At 37.9% G+C, this 17,273-nt stretch overlaps 1 long non-coding RNA gene across 1 annotated transcript; it reads right to left on the bottom strand.

Moving 5' to 3' along the window:
- Positions 1–1,737: 1,737 nt before the first annotated feature.
- LOC308577011 lies at positions 1,738–10,524 on the bottom strand. The gene is made up of 2 exons (XR_014003330.1): positions 4,933–10,524; positions 1,738–4,888 (listed from the first exon to the last, which is right to left on the bottom strand). It is a non-coding gene; the product is annotated as an uncharacterized lncRNA (long non-coding RNA).
- Positions 10,525–17,273: the final 6,749 nt, after the last annotated feature.

The raw sequence follows: 17,273 nt of genomic DNA, 5'->3' as shown, positions 1-17,273 counted from the left end.
GTCAGTCTGTGGGTGGGTGCGCTTTTTATATCAGCCCAGATTCTGGTCTGCCCATCTCTTCTGTTACATGGTCAACAATATTGTTTGGTAAAGTTCGAGCTGGACTGCAGTTGGGAGACTGTGTGTTTGAAAGTATCCCACATATAATTTCTATGCAGCTTATATTAGGCAGGAGAACAAAGAGAATTTCCTTTAGGTTTTAGGTAAGATGGCAGGAGGGTGTATGGATTTCAAGTGATGGAGGAGCAGACTAAGTGCCAAATGTTTCCATGGCTTTCTGCCATTCTTCTCAGCAACCTCCTCCTGGCTGGTCCGTTTCCCAGCCAGGCTTCAAAACAGGAAATGAAGCTCAGCTATGAGAAAAATGGTCTGGGGAAAGGGGAGTTGAGGAGAAATAAGGACAGATCTATGTAATAATGGGTGAATGCAATTTCTGCCTACTTCTCCCAGGAGGCTGCTGTGACATTAATATGAGAAGGAACCACTAACTTTCCCAACCAATATGAATCTTTTTCCATATCCAACCAGTGTAACTTGGGATTACCCCACACGAAAGCCGCTCCCATGCTGCAGTAGTAATGTCTGAATTAGGCCTGTTACCCCTCCTTCCATAGGAGCTGGAGCATTTGACATCACAACTCGAAGGCTACAGATGAGCTACGGGTTAACTCAAACCTATGAACGTTGCATGAAGCCCTTCATTAATACTAGAAGATCAGTCTTGGAGATTTTTTTGCTCATCGACAATTAACAATTGTTAACAACAATTTGGTATGACAAACAATTAACAATTATGAGTCTATAACCCCTTAGGGTCAGTTACTTCCATCTTCTGCTGCAGTTCAGCATTGTTGACTTACATGACATTTACCAGTATAGTTTTGCACCGTGAATAGCAGGTTCTAATGTGACTGTACAGTGGTACCTTGGTTTACAACCATAATCCGTTCCGGAGGTCCATTTGTAAACCAAAACAGGTTGTAACCCAAGGAGTGCTTTTGCTAATGGGGCCTCCGAAAAAAATTGGGTTGTACTCCCCCAAAATTGGGGTGTAATTCCAAAAAAAGGTTGCAAACTGGGACACGCACTTCTGGATTTGACGTGTTTGTAATCCAAAACGTATGCAAACCAAGGTACCACTGAACTTATGATTTCCTGAGAGCCAGTGTGGTGTAGTGGTTAAAAGTGGTAGACTCGTAATCTGGGGAACCGGGTTCGCGTCTCCGCTCCTCCACATGCAGCTGCTGGGTGACCTTGAGCCAGTCAACTTCTCTGAAGTCTCTCAGCCTCACTCACCTCACAGAGTGTTTGTTGTGGGAGAGGAAGGGAAAGGAGAATGTTAGCCGCTTTGAGACTCCTTAGGGTAGTGATAAAGCAGGATATCAAATCCAAACTCTTCTTCTTCTTCTTTTTCCTATTCAGTTAAAGATCACTACTTTAGTTTAGAAGACCAACTGCACTTTTTTCTTCATAAGCCACTAAGCTTCTGAGGAGTGGTGCTTCCCGTTTACTGGGGTATTATCGCTAAAATAAAACATTCTGGCAGCTCTTTGGAATAATCAAATGGATACAAAGAAGCAGGCTTTTAGGCTGTGAGATCCTCTCTTCTCATAGTTAAAATACACGTTTGTGCAAGCATTTGAGCTAAATATATAGCAACATCAGGGATATGTATACTTCTACAAATTTCAGTGAAGCTGATATATTCAATATTAGCTTAAAAACAGAATAAATGTGTAAGACTACACAAGTAAGCAATTTATTGTAAGACAGAACAAACAGTGGCAAACAACATGTAAATTCAGTTGATAATGGGGCAAATAGACTTGTCAAACTGACAAATATATATATATATATATATGAATATTCCTCCAAAAAGCAGCTCAGTATTTTAAAAAAAATATTCTAGCAAAAAATTTAGGAAATCCGGTATGACAAAGATGTTTGCAAGGAAGAGCAGTGGCAATGGAGGCATGAAACACTTTGGGGTTTTTTTTTTGTTTTTTAAGTGATGGGTTTTCTTCCTTTGGGTACCTATCCAGGCACCTCATAAGGAGACATGTATAACTGGGCATAATCTTACACAGAGTAAGGAATGTGTGGTTTTTTTACATACGATGCAGAATGTGGTGCTTTATTTCTGGACGGTACCAGTTGAAGACAACAGGTGGGGAGAAATATATCTTTGAATGCTCCCCTGTATGAGTAAATAAAAAATATGAATTTTTTTACAAAGGTAACTTCCTACATGTAGCATACAGCATGCCTCTCCCCTTGGCGAGACAAGTTACCAGGGAGGTTTTTTTTTACACGAGGTAGCATTAAAAAAAAAAGCAACTTACCTTTTACCTCCTGTCTGAAATGGTACAGTGCAGAATGTAGTCTACATTATGGATGGCATATACTTCTGTACTTTTAGAGGCGTTTTAAGTATTTCTGAAGTTAACCTGATGCCATTATATTTGCACCAGGGTTTGGCCATTACCTCCTCTCTTTCCCCCTCACACAATCTAGGGATATTACTTCTCTGCCACTTTGCTGAATCCACATTCACAATGCTTTGTGCTGCCTACCCCACCCCCTTAATTACACCTGGAAACAGAGTTAGTTGTACAATAGTATGTCCAATTGATGGTCATTTAAACTTGGAGTCCAGAGTGGGTTAAAATTGGAATTGGGGGCAGGTTTTATTCCAGAGCCGTAAGAGTTGTTTGGTTTTTAACGTGTTGCAATCTCCCTTATAGTATTTGAGATTTGAGTATCTGAGCAATTCCATTCATTTTATTTAAAAAGTAGTAAGTACAGTACACTGCTGGCAGACAAGGAATATTCCCATCTCTTCAAAGTGTAGGTGAACTGTAAAAGAACAGAACTACAGTATTTTGATTTGCCAGGATTCTATAAATTGTGGAGCCTATATAACAATCACCAACAGGCCAATTCATGTCATCAGGCAATTCCCATTCTTGTGTGAAATAAGATCCTGTGGGAAACAGAATTATGCTCCCCCCTTCATAGATGTTTGAACACCACTACAGGTATGTGCAGCTTTTCACATAAATGGATACAGAGCAGCATTAAAGCACGTCGTTTGATGTGAAAATTAAGCTTTGCTCCATTTTGCCTTCATTAGACCTCTAGAGACATGATTTTATTATTCATTAAACTCTCAACCTCTGAAAACTTTGGTTTGATTCACTTTTATCATCATCCTGCTTCTACTTGCAGGCACATTTTAAGATGTACACTTCATATGTACATCTAAAAATGTTACATGTGATTGCAGCAAATAAACATGTAATACAGGTACACTAGCCATGATTGGTTTCAGCTTCCTTTCCATTTATTCAGTCATATTTGACTATAATGTATGAAACAGTTTTATGGTTCATAATAAGCAGGGTGATCTAACCCAAAGGTTAGTGTTCTAGAATATATATGATCCGGCCTCAGTATAAGTGTTTTTTAAGAAGAAACTGTCTTACTCTTCTGGAATGATTGTGTGAATAAGAACATCTCATGTGACTTCCCCTGCCCACCCCCCTGAAAATACGTAAGCAGGCTGAATATTCACCGGATTCAAACAGAGATGCAGGGATAAGCAGTCAACATGAAAAGGCTATTGCCTGGGTCAAATACAAATCCATTTATAGGAGAAATGGGAGAGCTGCTTTTTGAAGAATCGTCTGAAAACCCAATAAAAAGTACACACATATAAAACACCGGATTGTCAATGGTACTGTGAAACAATTCAAGTTTAAATCATGGTTGTTTTTTACTTTTACGAACGGATGAGACACTTTTCAACTTCAAGCTTTTTTTTCTCCTCAGCATGTCAGCAGTTAGCATCCACAAAAGCACCATTAGATATGGAAAAGTTAGCACCACATAGTTTCAGGACCTAACTGCCCACATGCATTGCTGACAAACTTGGAACATGGAAATCTGTGTGGTACTTAGTACAGTCTTATTATAAACAATACAAGGCAATTTATGATTATTCATACAGTACAATACAGTCACTGATCAATGAACCTTTGAGTACAGTACATGACAAGTCACATCTGAACACCCCGTTAATACTAGAGTATGCTGAAGATTTTAGAAGCAAATCTTGAGTGTAACACAGGGAGTTTGCTGATAGGCTTACTTAGTCTGAATTTCAGGGTCGGGTATTTACATGGCCTCAAAAACCAAACTAATGAAGCATTGTACGGGTAGCTGGAATCGGTGGCAAATGATTCAACTTTTTAAAAAATTCAAAGTGAGATAAACTATTAAGTAGTTTAAACTTAGAGCTCTAGGTACTCATTTTTAATCTAAGCTTCACTTCATCTTGTGTTTACCTTTAACAGTCCGATGTGAAGAAATGCTGTAGAATAATTAGAGAAATGCCTGGAAGCAGTAATCAGTCTATGAATAAACTTACAGTAGACCACGGGATAGTTTAAGATTTGGGTGCTACCAAGCTTTTAGCCCTGTGCTCTGACAGAGCTAAAAACTGCTAACAGGGTGGAAATCTTTAGAATACTCCCTTTTTACAAATCTTCTCCCTGCACATAGCAGTGGCCTTGGAATGTAACAAGCCATAATGATTCTACCTCATTGACTATCATCACTAAGCCTCCTAGTTCCATTTCCTCCATACAAAGTTTTGACTCCATGCATCTCCCCCTTTGCTCCCAGGAACAACACCTGTCTTCTGATTGTGGACATTTTTTTTAACTCTGTGCCTGCCATTGGTTTTGTACATATCTCTGCCATCCATTATGGCCTCTTACCAGTATATCTCATTTGATATGTCTATTTTTCACTACTAAAACCCTGCCACCACCTAAACACCCTTATCTCCTGTCTTCCCTTTAACATGGATTTTGAAGCCTATCTGCTCTGTAAGCTTTAAAGCAACTTGATTACTATTTCACTCATCACCTCTGTAAGATTTAAAGCAACTTGATTACTATTTCAATCTTACCTTGCCTTTTTGAATCCCTCTTCCTCTGAAGAGAGCCCCATAGTATCCATGTACATTTGGTTGTGATCTTTGTTTTCTGACTCCTGGCTGCTTAGTTTTGAGCTTGATGCTTTACAGCACATACTGATCTACAGATAAGCCTTACTTTCCCGCTTCACATCTGATCCTGGTTTACTGACATCTCTCAGCAAAAATTCAGTGCCTTCTCAATCCCAGCCTAGTTAAAAAGCAGAGCTTTTTAATTACTTGAAGAAGTTCATGCATTGATGTTTATCACACTGATTAAAATGATGACCATATATATAAATGGATTTGAATAGGTAACCGGAGCTCTCTCATCCTACATAATCCTTCAATGGAAGTGGATCACACATTCAAGCTGTGTGTCGTCATGTGCTGACTAGCTGAGAGTTCACCCACATGTTCAGAAAATGCATGCAGTATAGTCCTGCCAGGACTGTGCTACTTCAGAAGACAAGGGACCACAAGACTTAAAGCTTCTCCATATTACAAACTCCTGTACAGAAAAATCAGCATATCAGAAAAAGGCTGTGTTAGAACCATTTTTCTCTGTCATGCTAGCGTTCTAGAGCCACACAGATTTTCTTTAAATGTGAGAGAATATTCAACCTTGCTCTGAAATGTGTCATTCAGAGTGTGTATGTATGTGTGTGTTTATCCTAAGGCTTGTTTTGATTGCAGCACAACCAAAATAATTTGTATTCCTTCCTTTTCAAGCATCCTTTCTCTCACTAAGACCCTTTACCTGTCCGTACTCAACACATTGCTCTGGAAAAAATATACCCTCCTTCAATAAACAATGGCTCGTATTCATGTACTTGAATGCCTCCCTTTTCATTTTTGTAAGTACCTCAAGTGAACAGGACCCCGAGTCTTTATTCTTTCACCCAAACAAGAAGCAATAGCAAAATACGGAATTTAATTGTTAGCCTGTTACTGTGTCCTGCTTGAGGTCTCTTCACAAGGGTACAGTCTTCCTCATTTTCTGATGTTCTGCAATGCTTGTAATGAAATTAAGCAAATTTATTGTGACAACTAAATGTGGTGCTGTCTCAGGATAGATTTGCATATGCCCTTAATACTCAATTCCACTTTTCTTTTCTTTTTTGCTCCCCACTCCATGCATATAGACATACAAGCAAAGTGGTCATTTCTGGCCATTTCTTGTTGGCATGATCTCTCTCTGGGTTTTGCAGTATACAGTACATCCCTTTTAAATCTGTACTTGCTTGATGGCAAGTGTGGGGATGCCACATTCAAAAACTTTAAATGTCATCCTGTTAAAGGCATATGTGATTACATCCTCAGCTAGGTGTTTAGGAGCTCAAATGAATTATCCCCAAGGTCTACTCTTTAATGGCCAACGCTTATCTTTTAGAAAAGAGATCATGTAAAGAGACCCTGAACTTAAGTTGCTTTAAAAACATTTCTGGAACTGTTAACAGTATAAGTCAATAGATAGAGAGGGTTTTGCACTTAAGATGATGTCTGCAGAGACCAGTCTTGTACATCAAGAAAAGCAAAAACCCTGAAATATACATGCAGGCATGATTACATGTTCCACACCTATGCCATTTTATACCTCTAGTATAGTGAGAACAGGGCACATAGGAAAAAAAGTGCTAAGTTACAGTACATTTGCTTTTTAAATATATGTTAACAATAGAACAGCAAAACAGATTGTTTGAAAACAGAGTCGGTATCGTACAGTAAGTTCACATTTAATTCTTTACCATGTCTACAATTGTAACACATGCATTTTATTTCCATTATTTTTATTCCATTAGGACCAACATCCTTCAGAACAGTGATCTACCTTTAAAACAATTTTTCTAAGGAAATATTAAGCATCACATAAATTTAAGAAAATTCTTTTAAATTAGCATTACATGTACTCGTTTACATTTACAATTTTTCATGCCATGACTTTAACACACCTTTTGGTTAAGAATATCCTACTGAAGAATAGTACCATTGGGGAAGAATACACACACAGAGTAAACCGCTACCTGCTATGCACATGATTTTGAGTAACTTGACTGTTGTAATGCCATATTCTGATTATAGGTGCAGCTGCAAAATTACCGTTACACTTATGGAGGAATACTAAAATGATAATTAAAATGACTACACATGCTGTTGAAAAGAAAAACAAACCCACCACTGACTAAGGTTAAACACTGCCTGTGTGCCATTACAATGTTTTTATCTTTTTTTAAAAAGCAGCTCATTATTCCTTAGAAATATTTTTACATGAACATTTTATCTTCAGGCTAAGAAAAGAACATTGGGAAAATAGAGGTCTAGTTGAAGGGGACAACCAATTTTATAGTTTCTCTTCCCCTAAATCTGTATAAGTAAATATATATACCTTGCAAACCGTTTAGCCTACTGTAGACACGATCCACAAAACTAGCCTGGCAAATTTGTCTGGATTAAAACTACAATGGATGGGATCCAAAGAGGTCCATACATGCACCTTTCCAGATGCAACCCCAGGCACAATATTGAGTGCAGCTCTGCATAGGCTCCCCAACTCTGGGAATAGCTTTGTAAGGGAGCTGTAGCAGGCTGGCAGGACCGGGGGTAGGGGAGCAATGCCATGCATGGTTCTTTGAATCCTACCCTTTATATCTAATGCTTCAGCTATCTGTGGATCATATTGTAATATTTTATTGTATATTAGCTTAGAAAAGGGGACATTGCTAGATTTTTAGTACATTTTACACAATTTTCCATTTGACTATAGAAGCTCTTTCACGTAATTTTAATCACAACTAGCAAAGGGACTAAATATACTGACTATTCTAGTTAAATATATTTAGGTTAGGTCAGTGTAAAGAGTGACATTCTTATAATATAATGCTCTGAATTTGGAATGAATCATTACATTTTAAGAGTTGATTAGACAGATATCACTGATGTGGCAGAATCAACATGACTGATAATAGTCACTATATTGTAATAAAATCACGTGGGTTCCTAAAACTCAGTCAGGATTATTACTGATATGAAAGTGGACTGTGCAATATTCAATTAATTAGTCGAGACTGGTAACACATCGCAGGGCACTTTAAGACTAAGGTCCCAATCAAGCTGTGTGTGTTCCTAATCAAATAGGCCTTGTGTTTGGACCTTCCTCATCCTTGAACAAACAATGGGTTCTGCTGACACTAATTTTATTAGGGCTGCATTTCTGGTTCTTCATGAGGAGAGAGTAACGGGAACTGTACATGCAGTCTCAACATCTGGACGCCACCATAAATAGTGCACTTAACAACTGTTTGTGTATAGTTTCTAATCCTCAGAGGCTAGCTTCAGTAATTGCATTGTGCCACCTGAATGAGAGCACATGAGAACATTAAAGAGTATGAATACTTTGGGCTCTTTAGAAAGAATCTCCCTAGCATTTATTGAGTGATATCTAGAAAATAGTTGTATTCAGAAGAAAAAAAATATTTGCACAAAATGGTTCAATTTTTTGTAAGCTGCCCAGGCCTTCAAAGTTAATTTATTTCCAAGTTCTTAAGGTATTTAGCAACATGAAGTAAACCTGGAACAGCACATTTAAGGGTTTCATATAATGTAGAGCTAGCACGTTTGTTGATGGTAAGGATATAAATTAGACAATGCATTTTTTTTAAGGTCAGTTTCTTCTATAAGTAGAAGAAAGATCCTGATGTTTTTATTTGTAACCAACAGAAATTTAATGATTGTGTAGAAACTTCCACCCAACCTTAGTAAACTTTCTGTAAGCTAAGAGCATTCCACAAATGCAATAGCATAACTAGTGACAGTTTCTTCTAATGCACTGTAGTTCTACCTTGCTGGGGGGGGGGAATTGTTTTACGGTCGAAAATACAATACAGTATAAGTCAAACTAATTTACAGAAACAGTACATATTTTTTTCCTAACTGCTTAAGCAATGCTTATGCACACAGTGAACTATAGCTGTGAGTGACTCTTGCCTATCCAAGGTAATTCCCCATGCTAAAAACTTCCATTACCAAGCATTATGTCTACAGAACTCTACATTTAAAACCAAATTAATTACTTCATACTCTGTCAATATAATGCAAAGTTTAAAACACAAGCTCTTGTGCTGTTATTACTTACGGTATTTAAAAAGTTTTGATGTTTTTGAAAGCCTGTGCTCCTGTGGGTGTACATATGCACATTTTTTGGGTTGGCTTTTTAAATCAGATTTGTCTAGATGCCAGCAATTTGGGGTGGTTCCATTTACAGTTACAACATATAGTCTGGATCTCATCCCCCTTTTCAGCAGTTTATAATATTTTAAAACATAAAATAAAAGTTAGGCACCAGGCAGTGGCCACATTCATGAAAATCTATTTTCATACAGCCATTACCCTTTGTTAAACATACACCCTGTAAAGACTACACAAATATGGGGGCAAAAAAAGTTTGAAACTCAGTGCTACTAGTATTTATAAAAGTGCGGTGCTCCATATAGTAAGAAGAAAAGTGACTACAAGTACTTAAAGTGCTAGCTTTGATCATGGTTTAGGTTAGTATCCCAAACCTAATTATACTGTCACATTACTTAAGAGAGTAAAGTAAGAGCGGAGAGCACAGGTGCTGCACATGCCATGGCAAATGTGCTCCACATTACAATTTGCTATGTTTAAAGAAATATGCAGTGCTACTGTCCAGATTGCAACTATGTACAAACAACTTACATTGTATAATAGCTTTACATTATAATACAAGTCCATAGACTTAATCGGCAGAAGACAATTTGAAAAGCAAAAGTACCAATACTTCTTACGCGTCTTCCAGAACAAGTATTTCTGAAGTGTCTGCTACCTGAAACCAGAAGTCTATCTGAAGTCTCCCTGAAGAGCCTGCCAAACATTAGCATGAGGCAAAGCTTGGCTTCATCCATGCTTCCACATGCGAGTTTGCTTTATAAAGAACAGACTCACGGCTATACTTACATAATCTCTCTCTACACATCAAGAGCAAAAAAAGAAAAAGAAAGAACACTAATGGATTACTAACCATGTGTACTCAAACATAAGTCCTACTGAATTCAGTGGGTCTTACTGCCTGGTAACTGGGGTAAGGATTGCAGCCTTAGGTTAGGAATGCATTGTTAGTGAACTTGATGTTATTTTCATTCATACACTTTCTGTCTCCCATGCCACAAAGGCATGAGACTCTAAAATGCACAGAAAAAAATCATGAAGCTATTTGAAGGCATCAGGGAGCCAAGTGCTGGCAATGAAATATTCTAAATATATCATGCTGTTAGCTTGAAGCTCCATGGTCTTATTGTCACATCTTTTGGGACGCTGAAAACGGCATCCCACTCCACCATGGTGCAACAGAGACAGGATAAGAAAAAGGAGAGCTGCTACTGGATCCAGCACATTGAAGCCCACTAGAAACTATTTTCTTGGTGTGCTGAAAACATGCAGAATGGATCGGCCCTGCCCTTGTAGTCCAGGTGAGCGGGGCATCCTTGAGAACCTTTCTAGCATTGCCTGGGATGCTAAATTTATTGGTTTTGAATGCCCAACCCTGAACATTCAATAAACCAACTCGGGAAGAGAAATTTAATACACCTATATAAGCCTTTAAAAACGAGAAAACTGCATCCTAAAAAAGGAACCTCCTGAACTTTTGGGTGAAACGTAACAATACTCAGCTTTGCATTTTAAAAATGCAGAAACTAACAGTTTAGCTATCTGCACTTCTGGTGATTATTAATGCAGAAATACATATCTTGCCTGTGTGTGGTCATCCCGTTAATGGGAGGTTTGCTCATAAGATGATGTGTGAATGGGTCATCTGACATATAACATCTTAGATGGAAGTTTTGTATCTCTTCCCATCACTTTAGCAGTGCTTTTCAATGGCGTTAATTTACATGTTCAGCTGCCAGTCAAAAATAATTTAAATAATGAAGGTGCATATGTGAACTGGTAGTAATATAGCCTGAACATGCACTACATCTCTTCTAAAATCTCTCTAACTGTGGAGAGGGCCATAATTCTCCATACAACAGGATTGTAGTTTTGGTACTTCAGAAAAGTACAAAGTGCTAACTATGGCAGTTGTTGCTCTAACTAACCTGTTTTCCTTTAAAATCAAAAGTTTATATGAAAATAGCACCCTGCTCCTTAGCCAGCCAGTTCAATGGAAAACCAGAGGGGAGACTGTTCCATTTTTGTCTATCTCTGGGGCTTAAGAGGCTGAATGTCAAGCAAATTGGGTTCTCCAATACTGATGAAGGTCAAGCAAATTGGGTTCAATGAAAGTAATTCTAAGGCAATACTCACTAGGGTCCAAAATATTCTGTCCACAGACATACTTGAGGTCTGAACTGGCAGTACCTAATTGGGGAAGAGACTGTGTGATTGTGAAAAAAGCAAATTAAATTTCAGGGATTAGGAAAAGGAATGAAAATAAAATTGCTGGTATTGTAATACTTTCACACAACTCCATGGTAAAGCCACATTTGGAATCTTGTACAGTTCATTTTGCCTCACCTTAAAATCAATACCATAAACCTGGGGAACATATAGAAAAGGACAACCCTGATAATCAGGGGTTTAGCCCCAAGGCTAAACTGTTTGGAGCTTATTATTTTAAAAAATGTAAGCTATGTTTTGCTACAACAAATCGGTTAGCCTTTCAAGGTGTCACATGTCTGTTGGTTGTGCTGTAGTGCTGTCCTAAATATGTCTACTCCTAAGTGGAGCTTACTTTCAGGTAAGGAGGGCTAGGAGTGATTGTAGCCTAATGAAGCAACCACTCTGGAACTGTATAATTCTACAATTAGGATTATGTATTTGGTCAAAATAAAATTAGAAATGGCAAAATGTTTGCTTCTGATGTCCGCTAGTATATGGGGGGGGGGCAGAGAAAGTCTCTCCACCTACTTATACTTTACTATATAAAAATGACAATGTCATGCAAGATCTTGATAAGGAGACCTATTTGTTCTATTATCTTGTAGGAAAAGAAAACACACAACTTGAAGTAGGATTAAAAATAAATAAATTGGGAAAGATTAAATATTTAGAAATGAGATTAGCTAGTCACCACTTGAAGGGAAATCTTTATTTGGAGGCTATATATTAAGCTTGTTAGAATATATTCGTAGGATAGGTGGGCTCAGTCACAAATTATTAGGTAGATAATGTTTTCTATTACAGCTTAAAAGCTTAATATTTTAAAATGTGTAATGAGATTGCCCCATTGCATGATACATCATTATTCTTTACTAATTGCCTAACATCTCATCACAGAATTTCTCCAAGTATCAAGGTGCTCTTCAAACACAAAGTGCTGCCATGAAAAGACAATAGGGATAGGCCAACACTATTTTTTGTTAGAAGATTACCGTTTGCTTATCATTCATGTGAGCATAAGATATGTAAATCTAGAGTTTAAAAATCTAGAGTTTAAAACATGAAAATTTTTGACTAAACACACACACACACACACACACACACACACACACACTTGACTGAAACAAAAACAAAATAAACTTCAAATTTTATATTTAAGTCCAAGCATATTTCGGGTTTCTTCTGTTATAAAAGCTAGTTGTTATTATAGCCCTATGCAGATAAAACCTACCACCTGGGATTAAAGGATGGAGCTACATCATCAGCTCTACTTCCTGACTACCTTATGTGGGAATTACTACCTTATTCTATGCAGGTTCATTTTTGCATCTGATTGTTGCCAATCCTGGTAAATATGAAACTGGGGGTGGTCCTTCTCAGACGATTTCTGAAAAATTGGGAAAACGGTGGATTGCCTAAACACCACTTACCTACTAATAGGTGAACTATACTTTCTAGACCACAGCCAGCAGTCCTAAAACATGGGGGTTCTCTGAAATGGCCCAAGGAAATGAACATTGGGGAAGCCCTGACACATATGTGAATATTAATGGCATTTTAACCTAAGAGCCCAATTGAATTCAAAATATTTTATTGCATTTGGCTCAGTGCTAGATTAATGATATTAGCAACCTTTTCCAGCACTGCAGAAAGAAACAGAAAAAAGAGATCAAGACATAAGCAAGGAGAAAACAGCAAATATAGGATTAAAGAATCGGAGCCAGTAAAATGGGCATATACTGGATGTGTGAAAGTGTAAAACCAGAGATAACATTCATTGATATTTCACTGCTTTGTCTGGCTGCTTTTTATACTGGTATAGGGGATCTATGTTCTGGTGCCTCATACCTATTTGTAGTAATAAAGAACAACTCAAGCACATGTAGGTATCTATTTATAACTGATAGATCAGCAGTCGTTATATTTAATCTTTATTAGCATTTTTCAGGTAGTTTGTTACTCACCTAAATTCATTTCAAATATTTGAAAGCTTGTTGATGTGTGAATGTATGTTAAAGGTGGTCACTTTCCCCCACACAACAACATAGTCAGGGTTAGCACAGGGCTTTAGTTGGCAGAGAAGAACATAGACTGTGAACTAGAGCATTTGAAAATACTGAAATGCTTATTTGGCTAAATCCAAGAATTCATGTGTCACCATTGAGAATAGATAATGTTTAAGAATTTTGCTATGTCCAGCAATGACATTATTTAATAGTACACATACATATGCATGTATACAGCTTTCCCACACACATTCTATAATAAATTCTTATGTAAAATAGAGACAACCATGCTTAGTAAAAATTCTGCCAAATGATAGTTGTACAGTTCATGTATTTCTACATGAAAGGATGGTAAATACACCACCACCTTCATTTTTGCAAACAAGTTGCCACTGGAAATCCTTTTCATTCCTTATTCCACAGCTGATTGCTCTGTGCTAAAAAGTTAGCCCCTGTCATGTGCTAATTTTGAGGGAGGTGAAAATGCTCTGTTTTCAGATTTTTTTTCTAGTAATCAGTGTGCACTGATGTGTATATTAAACTTCAGCTATGTGTTGTAGAAGTATCTTAACGCTTTGAATACATAATACTGAGTGAACAACCAGAGCTCAAGCAACTTTTAATGTAGATTATTTCCATCAATCTAGGTCTAAATTAGAGACCCAAGGCCACAGCTGTGGTCAATCACTCATCAGACTTTTCCTTTAGAAAATCTCTACTTCCTTATGTTCCTGTGCTCCATTCTTGCTTCCATTTCTCTTTTCATAAAGCCATTGCTTCCCCTCTGCTTATAAGAGCCTTCCCTCTTCTTTCCCTACTCCCTGTGCAGAACTCCACCAATCCCTTTTCTTTTGTCCTGCAGACATCCGCTCTAAAGGGTTCTCAATGTGGCACCTTGCTGACGACATCTCTCCTATTCACTGCTGCTTATCATTTCCCCTTAAAATAGCCTGTCTCAATATGCCTGCCTTCTCCTTTGCCCAGCCTCCTCTTTATCATTCTCTCCCTTTCTTCAGCAACCCTGACTCAAAGCTCCCTCTTTCTAAGGCCTCCTCTGCTGCTCAGTTTGCAATATGATCGCTGCTCAGCCTCTGCAACATCAGCACAGCTCAGCAAATTAGTGCCAGAGGCTTCATTGCTGCCACAAAAAACATTACTACATTATAGTATTGATAGATTTATTCTGACCCAGAACCCTGTCTGCTCTAATGAGCACATGGGAAAAACTGAGGAAGCAGAAACCTGCATTCACTTCACAGCTCTACAGTTTTTTAAACTTTAGAAGCAGAGGCAAAGATGGGCAGAAAACTAATTAAGGGTTAGTATTTTTGCTTCCCAGTGAAGCTTCAGTTATCTTGCAATTGTAAGTTAGTATGAATTTACCATTTTAAATATCTCAAGTACATTTATTAAATTTTCAAGTGTTACAATAATAGAACAGTAATCCGCCCCCCAAACTTACATCTGGCAGAGCAGTATATTAACTCCATATTCTGCTCTTGCTTTCTAAATCAAGGAATCCAGAATCACAGATAACATGTACTGCAGAAATGGCACTAAAGACCTGTTTGTTGTCCTGCCTTCTCCTATACAAGTTCCTCCCTCTCCATGATGTGTTAACCAAAGTGGTGCTCTGTGAAATCAGGGTTTGAAGTGCTTTTGCAAACCTTAGTTAGCACAATGTAGGCTTCATCCTACAGCATGACTAGCAGCAATGCAGATTGAAATGACAAAATAGTTAATGTAAACTATGAAAAGACGGGACGATTCATGCAAGGAGGGAGTACACAATGCGACAGCACACTCCTGATCTCAATATGGTCAGATCAGTAAAGTTGTGGCTGCAGTGAGATTTTGATCGCTATAATCATGTTACATTTGAAACATATGAATGCTATCTCAAGAGCTATATTTATTTGTGTTTAAGCAAATCATTGAAGGTATTGAGAAATATAATAAATGAATCTATCAGATCTACGAACTTAAGATTCAGAGTGGCTCTGGAAGTAGAGTTAGCGTAAAAACCTACATGTAGGATTGCTCTCAAAATTAACCTTGTTTTGCAAAACCACAGCAAAAACCCACTCACATAAAAATCCTCAATGGCGGTAATGAAATAATTTAAAAAAATAGTGACAGGATTGCAATTTTCATATACATACAGTATTAAGAAATTCTCCTGCACTTCCTTTACATGCAGATTCAAATAATGACTTGCGGACATTCACTAAAAAATGTCTGTTACCATGTCATCAAACTTTACTGAACCACTTGACGGTTACCATACTATATGTCAGTGGAAATTCCAAAACTGTTAAACTAGCTTGAATTGATTTGTATATAATTCTCAGGAAAAGTTCAGCTGTACTAGATCTGTTCTAAACTATATTTTGGATGACTGGGAATAAGTCCTCTGCTCATGCACTCTCTTATCTCACTAGTTAAGTCAAGAGTACAAAGAGAAACAATTACCTGGTTAGGGCAAGCTACATCATGCTGGAGCATCCAAACTAGAGAGCTATACTATGCACAAACTCACAATTAATGATAAAACCTCCAGCTGAAAACCAGAATTTTACTCTTCAAACTGATCATGAAAAGGGAGGATAGAGTGTACAGCAGAGGTGGCTAACCTGTGGCCCCCCAGAAGTTGTTGGACTCCAACTTCCATCAGCCCCAGGCAGCATGGACAATAGCTGAGGGTGATGACAGTTGTAGTCCAACATCTAAAGGGACAAATGTTAACTATCCCTGCTATAAACCATTGTTGCTCAGGGTTGAAAGGAGTTGTGCACCAACAATATGACTCTTTTTTGGTTTGGGCGATTGGAAACGTGACATCTGAGCCAAGCTTATTTGTTAACAGCAAAAAGTTGCTTAGAGAGAGAAGCCTACAGATTCTTCAGCTAGCATAATATCAGAAGGGCGTTTTTCTAGCTTAAAAAAACAGAAAATACCTAGGTATGGCATGTCACACGTTTTCATTCCACTTCAACCAAATAAAATATTTACTCCAGTTCTTTACTATTACAAAATGTATTTAGGAAATAAAAGTAATTCTGAAAACAATGAAATGGAAAAAGCAAATTTCATTTTGGACATTGCAACAAAGATGATGATGAAAACGTTTTACGTGCACATACAAATGAATTTGAACCAGTATGTTGCGATTATAAAGAGCTTAATTTAATCAAACTGCAGCTAATCTACAGCAAGAGCTAAATAATAAACTAAATATATTGCTACTACACAAATTGCTATAGTTTCAATTAACATGGTTATCAATAAATGATCATCGTTCCTTCCTGAACCTTGCTGGTTCTCTTCCCTATGGAGTTTTTAAGCCACTTTATTAAACAATTTAAAAATGCAAAAAAGTTCACTAACAAGCATATAACGTAAGCTCCTACCAATCTGCATCCAAATAAAATATCATGGGTGAGAACAGGCATCCACTCATGCAGTGGGTTCCCCCCCCTCTTCCTCCATTAGCCCCTCTGTGTGCCCCTAAAACTTGTTCCATATGGTTGAAGGATCCTCTGGAACAGATTTAGGGGGCAGGCTGTGGATGGAGAGGGGAGAAGAAAAACCAAAAGTCCTACTGCATGAGCAGCTTTCCATTGTGCAAATGGGTGTATATCACTGATGTTGCCCCATGCGGATATAGTATTTTGGATCGTTCTTAAATATCAGCACTATTTTGAGACTTGCAGTTCAACTATTACATGAACCACTATGGTATTCCTCCCTAAAGCTTCGCTCTACAGCTCCCATCAGTTCTAAGCAGCTATGCCAGTGGTCAAGGATGACAGAAGCTGTAGCCCAAAAACACCTGGAGGGCATCAGGTTGAGGAAGGCTACACTATAGCATCCAATATTACACCTTCACT

This window comes from Podarcis bocagei (genome assembly GCF_964188305.1).
Source record: "Podarcis bocagei genome assembly, chromosome: 17".
In the NCBI taxonomy this organism is placed as follows: Eukaryota; Metazoa; Chordata; class Lepidosauria; order Squamata; family Lacertidae; genus Podarcis; species Podarcis bocagei.
Note: the sequence above shows the minus strand (reverse complement) of the source record. Positions and strands in the feature narration are given on the sequence as shown.